The sequence below is a fragment of the Sus scrofa genome, chromosome X (assembly GCF_000003025.6).
Source record: "Sus scrofa isolate TJ Tabasco breed Duroc chromosome X, Sscrofa11.1, whole genome shotgun sequence".
Lineage (NCBI taxonomy): Eukaryota > Metazoa > Chordata > Mammalia > Artiodactyla > Suidae > Sus > Sus scrofa.
In genome coordinates this window covers 62,656,379-62,667,371 of record NC_010461.5, presented here as the reverse complement: position 1 = coordinate 62,667,371, position 10,993 = coordinate 62,656,379, and the positions used below count along the sequence as shown (strand labels likewise).

General features: G+C 36.7%; 1 pseudogene; it reads left to right on the top strand.

Annotated features, from left to right (window-relative positions):
• LOC102159967 lies at positions 9,965–10,283 on the top strand (annotated as a pseudogene).

Here is a 10,993-nt window from a genome sequence, read left to right as displayed (position 1 = left end):
ATCAAATGGTAGTTCTACGTTTAGTTTTCTGAAGCATCTCCATACTGTTTTCCGCAGTGGTTGCACCAATGTACAATCCCAGCAACAGTGTACGAGGGTTGCTTTTTCTCCACACCCTCTCCAGCACTTATTGTTTGTAGACTTTTGGATGATGGCCATTCTGGCTAGTGTAAGGGGGTACCTCGTAGTGGTTTTGATTTGCATATCTCTAATAATGAGTGATGTTGAACATCTTTTCATGTGTATTTTGGCCATCTGCATGTCTTCTTTGGAGAACTGTCTGTTTAGATCTTCTGCCCATTTTTTGATGGGGTTGTTTGTTTTTCTGGTATTGAGTGGTAGGAGGTGTTTATAAATTTTGGAGATTAATCCCTTGTCAGTCGCTTCTTTTGCAAAGATTTTCTCCCATTCTGTGGATTGTCTTTTTGTTTTGTTTAGGGTTTCCTTTGCTGTGCAGAAACTTTTCAGTTGGATTAAGTCCCATTTGTTTATTTTCGTTTTTACTGTCACCACTCTAGGAGGTGGATTGGAGAAGACGTTGCTGTCGTTTATGTCAGCGAGTGTTTGGCCTATGTTTTCTTCTAAGAGTTTTATAGTGTCTGGTCTTATGTCTAGGTCTTTAATCCATTTGGAGTTTATTTTTGTGTATGGTGTTAATTTCATTCTTCTCCATGAGGCTGCCCAGTTTTCCCAGCACCACTTATTGAAGGGGCTGTCTTTTCTCCATTGTATCTTCTTGCCTCCTTTGTCGTAAATTAGTTGGCTGTAGGTGTGTGGGTTGAATTCTGGGCTTTCTATCCTGTTCCACTGATAAATATTTCTGAATTTGTGCCAGTACCATACAGTTTTGATGATCATTGCTTTGTAGTATAATCTGGAATACAGGAGCCTGATTCCTCCAGCTCCATTTTTGTGTTTCAGGATGTCTTTGACTATTCTGGGGCTTTGGTGCTTCCAAACTGTAAAATATTTTGTTCGAGTTCTGTGAAAAATGTCCTTGGTTATTTGATAGGGATGCATTGAATCTGTAGATTGCCTTAGGTAGTATAGTCATTTTGACAGTATTAACTGTTCCAATCCAAGAGCATGGTATGTCTTTCCATCTGTGTCTTCTTTGGTTTCTATCATCAGTGTCTTATAGTTTTCAGAGTACAGGTCTTTTGTCTCTTTAGGTAGTTTTTCTCCTAGGTGTTTTATTCTTTTGGATGTAATGTTAAACATGATTGCTCCCCTAAATTCTCTTTCTGGTTTTTCATTATTAGTGGGTAGAAATGCCATTAATTTCTGTGCATTAATTCTGTATCCTGCAACTTTTCCAAATTCATGGATGAGCTCAAACAGTTTTCTGATAGAGTCTTTAGGATTCTCTAGATATACTATCATGTCATCTGCAAATAGTGATAGTTTTACTTCTTCCATTTCCATTTGGATCCATTTTATTTATTTTACTTCTCTGATTGCTCTGTCTAGGACTTCCAAATCTATGTTGAAGAGTAGTGGTGAGAGCAGATATCTTTGTCTTATTCCTTATATCAGTGGGAATTCTTTCAACTTTTCCCCATTGAGAATGATATTCGCTGTGGGTTTGTCATATTTGGCCTTTATGATGTTGAGGTAGGTTCACACTATGCCCAATTTCTGAAGGTTTTTTTTCAGAAATGGGTGTTGGATTTTGTCAAAGCCTTCTTCTGTGTCTACTGAGAGGATCATATGGTTTTCATTCTTCAGTATATTAATGTGGTGTATCATGCCGATTGATTTGCAGATATTGAAGAACCCTCGCATCCCTGGGATAAATTCCACTTGATCATGATGTATAATCCTTTTCATGTATTGTTGGATGCAGTTTGCTAGTAATTTGTTGAGGATATTTGCATCAATGTTCATCAGTGAAATTGGCCTGTAGTTTTCTTCTTGTGTGGAATCTTTGTCTAGTTTTGGTACCAGGGTGATGGTGGCCTCATAGAATGAGTTTGGGATTATCCCTTCATCTGCAATGCTTTGAAATAGTTTCAAGAGAGGTGTTAGCTCTTCTCTAAATGTTGGATAGAATTTGCCTGTAAAGACATCTGGTCCTGGACTTTTGTTTGTTGGAAGTTTTTAAATCACAGTTTCAATTTCAGTTCTTGTGATTGGTCCATTCATATTTTCTATTTCATCTTGGTTTAGTCTTGCAAGATTGTCCTTTTCTAAGAATTTGTCCATTTCTTATAGGCATATAGTTGCATATAGTATTCTCTTATGATCCTTTGTATTTCTATGATGTCCGTTGTTACTTCTCCTTCTTCATTTCCAGTTTTATTGATTTGAGTCCTCTCTCTTTTTTACTTGAGAAGTCTGGCTAAGGGTTTATCAATTTTGTTGATCTTTTCAAAGAACCAGCTTTTTGTTTCATTGATATTTTCTATGGTTTTCTTTGTTTCTATTTCATTGATTTCTGCTCTGATCTTTATGATTTCTTTCCTCTACTAACTCTAGGTCTTGTCTGTTCTTCTCTCTTGAGCTGCTTTAGATGTAAAGTTAGCTTGTTTATTTGACCTTTTTCTTGTTTCCTGAGGTGGGCTTGTATTGCTATAAACTTTCCTCTTAGAACAGCTTTTGCTGCATCCCATAGGTTTTGGAGTGTCGTGTCTTTGTTGTCATTTGCTTCTATGTATTTTTTAATTTCCTCTTTGATTTCTTCAGTGATCCATTTGCTGTTTAGTAGCATGTTGTTTAGTCTCCACGTGTTTGTAAACCTATGTTGGGTGTGTAGATAGTTTAAATTGTTATACCTTCTTCTTAGATTGATCCTTTGATCATTATGTAATGACCTTCTTTGTCCTTTAAAATATTCTTCATTTTAAAGTCTATTTTGTCTGATATGAGTATTGTTACTCCAGCTTTCTTTTGCTTCCTGTTTGCATGGAATATTTTCTTACATCCTCTCACTTTCAATTTGTATGTGTCCCTAGAAGTGAAGTGGGTCTCTTGAAGACAGCATATATATGGGTCTTGTTTTTGCATCAATTCAGCCTGTCTATGTCTTTTGGTTGAGGCATTTAGTCCATTAACATTTAAGGTAATTATTGATATGTATGTTCTCATTGCCATTTTATTAACTGTTTTGGATTTGTTTTTGTTGCTCTTTTTTCTTCCCTTCTTCTCTTGTTCTCTCCTCTTGTGGCTTGATGATAATCTTTAGTGTTGTATTTGAGTGTTTTTTTCTTAGTTGTGTGTGTATCAATTGTAGATTTTTGGTTTGCAGTTGCCCTGAAGTTTTGATATAGGAGTCAATATTTATATAAGATTGTTTTAAATTGTTGGTCTCTTACTTGCAAGTGCATTTCCAGTACCCTGCATTTGTACACTCCTCTTTTCAGGATTTCTGATTTTTATGGCATAATTGTGTGTGGATTATTTTATATCTTTTCTGTATATATGCCTTTACTGGTGAGCCTTGTCATTTGTGGTATTTTTGTTTCTGGTTGTGGCCTTTTCTTTTCTGTCTAGAGAAGTTCCTTTAGTATTTGCTGTAAGGCTGGTTTAGTGTTGCTTATTTCTCCTAGCCTTTGTTTATCTGTGAAAGTTTTGATTTCTCCTTGAAATCCAAATGAGAGCCTTGCTGGGTAAAGGAATCTTGGTTGGAGGTTTTTTGCCTTTCATCATCTTACATGTATCATGCCACTGCCTTCTGGCCTGAAGAATTTCTGCTGAAAAATCTGCAAATAACCTTATCGGGGTTCCCTTGTATGTTATTTGTTTCTTTTTCCTAGCTGCTTTCAAGATTTTCTCTTTGTCTTTAATTTTAGTCAGTTTGATTAATATGTGTTTCAGTGTATTCCTCCTTGGGTTTATTTTATATGGTACTCGTTGTGCTTCCTGGATTTGAGTGAGTGGGTCCTTTCTCATGTTAGGGAATTTTTCAGCTATTATCTCTTGGAATATTTTTTCTGTCCTTTCTCTATCTCATCTCCTTCTGGCACCCCTATAATACGGATGTTGGTGTGTTTAACTTTGTCCCAGAGTTCTCTAAGACTCTCTTCATTTGTTTTCAATCTTTTTCCTCTTTTCTGTTCCACATATGTAATTTCTACTAATCTGTCCTCCACCTTGCTTATTCGTTCTTCTACCTCCTGTATTTGCAGTTAGCTGCTTCTAGTGAAATTTTTTTTCAATTATTGTATTTTGCATCTCTTCTTGTTTAAGTTTTGTATCTTGTATCTCTTTTCTCAGTGTTTCCTGTAAATTATCCATGTTTGCCTCCAGTTTATTTCCAATGTCTGGCATCATCTTCAGCATCATCATTCTAAAGTCTTTTTCCTGGAGGCTGAGAATCTCTTCATCACTTAGCTGATTTTCTGGGTTTTTTTTCTTTCTTCCTCACCTGAGTTATAGTTCTCTGTCTTTTAATTTTTATAGGGTTTTGGTGTGGTGACCTTTTACAGATAATGGAGTTGAAGCCTCTCTTACTTCTGGTGGCTGCCCCCTTGTGGCTGAAGTTGGTACAGGTGCTTGCTGTAGTCTTCCTGATGGGAGGTACTGATTCCTGCCCACTGGTAGGTGGATCTGATTCCTATCCCTCTGGTGGGTATGGCTTAGTCTCTGGATGGGATTAGAGGCAGCTGTGTGCCTGAGGGGTCTTTAGGTAGCCTGTTTACTGAGGGGCGTGTCTGAGATCCCACCTGGATTGTTGCTTGCCCTGGGGCTTCTCAGCACTGACTGACGGGTGGGGCCAGATTTTCCCAAAATGGCCACCTCCAGAGAAAGGCACTGCTGCTGAATATTCCCGAGAGCTTTGCTTCCAATGACCTTCCCTCACAACAAGCCATGTTCACCCCATTTTCCCAGGAAGTCCCCCAAGAACTGCAGTCATATTTGACCCAGATTCCTATGGAGACTTTTCTTTGCCCTGGGACCCAGTGCTCATGAACATCTGTGTGCGCCTTTAAGAGTGGGGTCTCTGTTCCCCCAATTCTCGTGGAGCTCCTGTGCACAAGCCCCACTGGCCTTCAATTCAAGATGCTCCAGGGGCTCTTTCTCCCAGTGTCAGATCCCCACAAGTGGTATTTGATGTGGGGCTCAGAAATCTCACTCCTGTGGGTGAGTCTCTGTGATCCAGTTAGTTTCCAGTCTGTGGGGCTTCCCACACAGGAGGTATGTGATTATTTATATCACATAATCACCCCCTCTTACTTCTTTATGTGTCCTCCTCTTTTTCTTCTGGAGTAGGATATTCTTTTTAAGGTTTCTGATCCATTTGGTTGTAGATTGCTCAGCCATTAGTTGTGAATTTTGTTTTTTTTTAGGAGAGAAGTTGAGCTCCAGTCCTTCTATTCCACCATCTTAATCCCATCTCTGAGTTGTGCTTTTTAGAGCCTCTAGAAAACTATGATATGAAGAAAACATGGCAATATATGAAACAGCTAAATGTATATTATAACAGGTATTGTCCTCATTCTAACCTCAGTAGCTAGTCGCAAACATTCTCTTAGCTGCCCTCAGTATATTAGATTTGTTGGTTTCAACAGTTATCAAATCAGGCTAATGCCAAAAAAAAATGGTACTAGAACAATTACCCACCTTTCCAGAATTGTTCCCTAAAAGTTCTCTAGCTCAAAATCCTTTTGAATTGCTTAGAAAACAGAACACGGAAGAATTGGGCTTTGAGAAAGCAAATTTGTAAAGTATTGACTTTTTTTCAATATTATTCATATAAACATACAAGGCACAGTTTTAGGGATTAGACAGAAAAAACATATAGATGAAATGACATGTAATTCCTACCTTCTGGGAATGTACACCTAAGAAAGGGAAATTTAAGACCAAAAAGCTATCACATAAACAAGGGAAAATGTGGAAGTATCTGTGAACAATATGATCAGAGTACTCCAAAGATGTAGAGGAGAGATGAGAGATACACAATTATTTGTGAAGGACCATGAAGTGTGGATAGTATTGTCCCTAAGATGAGTATAGTCACTGAATTTTGGAAGAAAAAGGAATCCATTATGACCTGTGAATTGAATACCTATAGGGGAGAAGTGAGTAAGACTTGGAAACCAATTGAGGTCATATTAAGAAGTACATTGAATGCAAGAATACAGAGTTTATGTTTTATTCTGTAGGCAATGGGACTGCTGACTGATATTTTTTTAAGAAGGGGATTGACATGAATGAGGTTGCACTTTAGGAAATTCAGTTATTATGTCACTTGCAGGAGGAATAACAGAGCTGAGCAGTAGAAGGCAGAGCAGTCAGCAATGAGACATCTGGTGAGACATTCCAAGCGTCTGGATGAGAGTAATTTGGGACATAACCACACTGTAAAACAATAAAGGTTTGATTTTTGTGCCAGTGTACCTTAGTTCATTACTACCTCCAGGCCTTGACTCTTCTATATCTAGTGTCATTTGACCACATGATATCTGGCAAAATCTATCCAAGGTTTCTCTACCTCTCCTGGAACTGATCTACTCTCAACTCCAAGGCCTTTCTTAAGGTCCCAGCACCCCTGGGCCTTGCTTTTTTGCAGCACTTAATCACAGGATGTTAGAGCTCAAGATCACACATTGAGGTTACTTTGACTCTAGACTATTTGACTCCATTTTTTAAAATCTGTATACCATGATGAGGAAATTCAGAGAGGAAAGTGACTTACCCAAAGTTACCTGTAGAGTTAGGGTCTATACTGAGGCTGCAGGGGGAAAAAAGACATAAGGAATTAAGGTCATTGCAATGTTCCTTCCTCTGAATTACATTGCCAGTTCCTCAGGCTGTTATTCACCACTGAGAAAATTTTAGGCAGCAGAGTGTTTGGTTGGGAGCATCTGGTTAGATCCAGTCCAGTTTACCAAGTTGTAGCCAGAATAGTGTGTGCCTTCGGCCCCTTCCAGCAAGACTATCCTCTCTTTAATTAAACTTAGTCCCCAGCTGACAGAACAAGTGGTATATGGAAAGAAGCTGAGAAAGCAGCACTGCTGAAAAAATAAAGCCAAAGTGACTGGGGTCTGGGGAAAATCAGATTACTGAGAGGACTGAGCAAAGAGGGTCTCCCCCATCAAATAGGATATAAGGGAGTAAATAGGTGACTGATAAAGCCTATATTTAAGAAAATATGAAGGAGTTTAATGAGAGAAATAAAAGAATAGTGATCTGAATAGAAAAATATGAAGGGGACTATTATGTGTGGAGAAAAATATGCGGGATTAGTGTAATTAATAGCTTATGGCAATGATTCTCAGAAGAATTTTATTATCAAAAACTATATGCTGAGCCTCTTCCCAAACAGAATACAAAAAGAGTGGCATTTTATTAATATAAATCTAATCTATAAATGCATATTTTAATTAATTCTTATTACAAAATTAAAAAGATCACAAGTTAAGATGCTGTTATACTCTTTTTTGTTAAATTTGATATTATACCTGCACTTGAGGTTTTTATTTAATCAAAATTTACACATTTTTAAAACTACAAATAAAACATTTTCAGACTTTGTAAATCATTTTTATGAGATGCAAGAATCCACAGACCACACCTTAAACCATCAGCTTAACATGTATTTTTCCTAGGGCAATTCATCATTTAGTGGGAGTTCCAAAGAATTTTCTTCAATTGAATGAATAAATATTTAACTGAGAAATTTCAGACAGTAGAACTTCTCAAAAAAATGTCAAAATCCCCGAGGCTAGTGTAGGTGGTGGACAATTTGAAGATAAACATCACATTAGCTTTTATAATTTTGTATATAAAAATGAAATTGATCCTATTGCCTTGTAATATAAAATACAAAAATAAAGCCTGGCAAAAGGTTTCTTGGCTAGTGAGAGATGTGAAAAATATAGGACATAATTCTCAAAATGGAGAGTAATGTCCCCCTTGTCAAAAAGCCATATCAAACTTCTGGTGGAGACATGAAATTTTTTTGCTTATAGACTAGAGGCATGGGATTTTTAAGGGATTAAAACAATATTTTACAGCATATTATGTTCTTTTTTAAATTTTATTTTATTTGTATTAGAGTATAGTTGATTTGCAGCATTCTGTCAATTTCTGCTATAGAGCATAGAGACTCATTATATATCATAATAGATATATATATTATTTTTCTCATACCATGTTCCATCATGTTCTATCCCAAGAGACTGGATATAGTTCCCTGTGCTGTACAGTAGGACCACTTGCTTATCCATTTTCAGTGTAATAGTTTGCATTTACCAATGTTCTTAATAATAGCAAAACAGAGGACATAAAGACCCTAGATCTCTTTTGTATAATATGAACTTCTGTTTTACATAAACTGAAAGTGGTAAAGGAGGATTTTAACCAGGGATATTTCACTCCAGAGAAGTAAAAATTCCTTGCAATTTCTGACATTAGAAGAACTTATAAAAGTTGAGAAAGGAAGAAGAGATTGCATAGTTAGCTGGGGTCAGGAAAATGATGAAGACACAAAACAAGATGAAGAGGGTAAGGATTGACACCTGTTTCTACAACTAAAGCAGAAGATCTTAACATGAGTTAGAGCTTCAAGGCATATCTAAGATCTCTGAAATTATATACATATTCTACATATATGTACATTTTTCTGGGAAGAAGGTGCACAATTAAATTCACCAAAAGATTTATGCTACTCCCCCATGAAAATAAAGGTTAAGAACCACAGAATTGAAGTATACAAGAAAGCTGCATGGAGTTCCAGGGTGTGTAGTTTGCAAAAACAAATGTGGAAGGTAATTTGGAAGGAGGTAAAATTTTCGTAATGAAAAATTAAATTTGATAATGTTTCAAGAATCCACAATTGCAATATGTTGCTATCTAAATTAACATGAGGTGTTTGTGTGTCCCTGTGGAAAATTTTTGTGTGGAGGGAAACTGTGGGCAAAGCAGTATTCAAGGAACAAAGTTATGTGCTAGAAGTGAGGGCAGATAAGAAGATAGACCTGGTGCTCTAAAAACCCACTAGGAAAACTTTCTCAAAATAAACACTTCAGTCACAATGGTTTCTGAAATTGACCAAATTTTTAAAATCAATTTTGACCCAACATTTAATTACCTCTATGCATTATAATAGCACCACCTTGTGGAATATAATGGAAATTCATTCATGTCTTTAGGTGGCTGTTCAGTCAATTGTTCTCAAAGTGTGTTCTGTGAACACCTGGGGGTACCTAAGATATATTCAGGGGATCATACAGTCAAAACTAGTTTCATAATAATAATAATATGTAATTTTCCTTTTCTACTGTGTTGCATTTGTACTGACACAAATGATGAGTAAAACTATTGACATCTTACCATGAACCATGACAATGATCTCAAATTATATTATTAGTCATTGTGCTTTACACCGCTATGCACATGAAGGAAACCAAAACCTTCTTATGAAATAGCTTTTAGTACCTTTTAAAGTAATTTTGTAGACAAAGCTAAAGGATTCAATGTACAGAAATTCACTTTGTCAATTTTGCTTGTAAGATATCCCTCCAAGTACTGAGAAATTTCCGTGAGTGGAAAATATTTTTTAGCATCACAGAAAAGAGGCTTGTGCATTAATCCTCACTTCTCCGCCCATTAACTTCAGGTTCCAGGAGTTTTTCTCTCTATAAAGGGGATATTCCTATGAGTTTCTGCACTGAGAAGCTGTGAGGATTAAAAACTTGATATATCCCCCAATAAGTGTTGACTCTTCTAGTATCCTCCATTCCTCCCTGTGCCAAGAGTTTATCAAAGAAATTAATCTTCAGAGAAACCCTATGAAGCTAACATTTCCATCCCTATTTTCAGGTGGAAAAAACTGAGGCCATGAAAGAATCAAGTCTCTTACCTGAAGTCACACAACAATGAAAGTGGTAAAGGAGGATTTTAACCAGGAATATTTCACTCCAGAGAAGTAAAAATTCCTTGCAATTTCTGACATTAGAAGAACTTATAAAAGTTGAGAAAGGAAGAAGAGATTGCATAGTTAGCTGGGGTCAAGAAAATGATGAAGACACAAAACAAGATGAAGAGGGTAACTGTTTACAAAAACTGGATATACGGCCTTAAAACAGACTATGGACCTAAATACCCAGAATCACATGACTTTGTAAGATTTGTAACCAAAAAAATAATATGAATGTAGTTAATAGTACTAAAGGCATTGTAAGCCTAAGAGCCATGTTGGTGCTAGCAAAACAGCAGAATTCCTATGGCAGCAAAGTTGTCCTGCAAGAGCTTTATTGATGTCTAAGAGTTTAATAATGTCTACAGAAATTATGATAATCCCTCAGCCACCTGAAGGACAGAGTTACAGAAACTAATAAAAAAAAAAGACTACTGTCTCTCTCAAAGTTCTATTTAAATAGTCTTTATTTTCCTTAATGGTGATGTTTTAAAGATATGTATAATAGACCTCAAAGTACTGGAAAGAAGCTCTCATTCAAAGGCAATTTATCCACATCCATGGCAAAAAAGGACGGTATCTTAAAATTATGTAGATAATATTAATTTTTGTACATTTGAAATACATAATGTGTGCTATAGGCATAACATGCTGTAAAGTATACCTATTGTCCACGTAGTTGAACTTCTGGAATAAAGACATTATATTTAAATTGATTCCCATCACAATGTGGCACATCTAACTTAACTGTGAAAAGGCATGTCACACAATAACCTTGCTGCTGATTACATGGCCTAGAGTCTCTGCCTTCTCCCCACTTTCACTCCCCTTGATTTCTTCCCTTCAGCTTGAGATAGGTTATTAGAATAGAAGGTTTCATCACAGCCTGTGAGACTACTGATAGGCTTGTTTGGGTGCTTCATCTGCAACCCTGGTTTCTTTTATAAGTCTTAAATAATAACCCCATTTCAAGCCATCATGCTTTCCCCACTCTCCTCTACTTAGTCCCTTGACTGACATATAGATTTTAACTCCTTCCATTCCTCTTGAACTTTGGTGAGGAATTCAGAACTTTCCTGGTATCTTCTCTCATACCACCTTTTTAGGAGTGCTGCTCTTTTCTTCTTC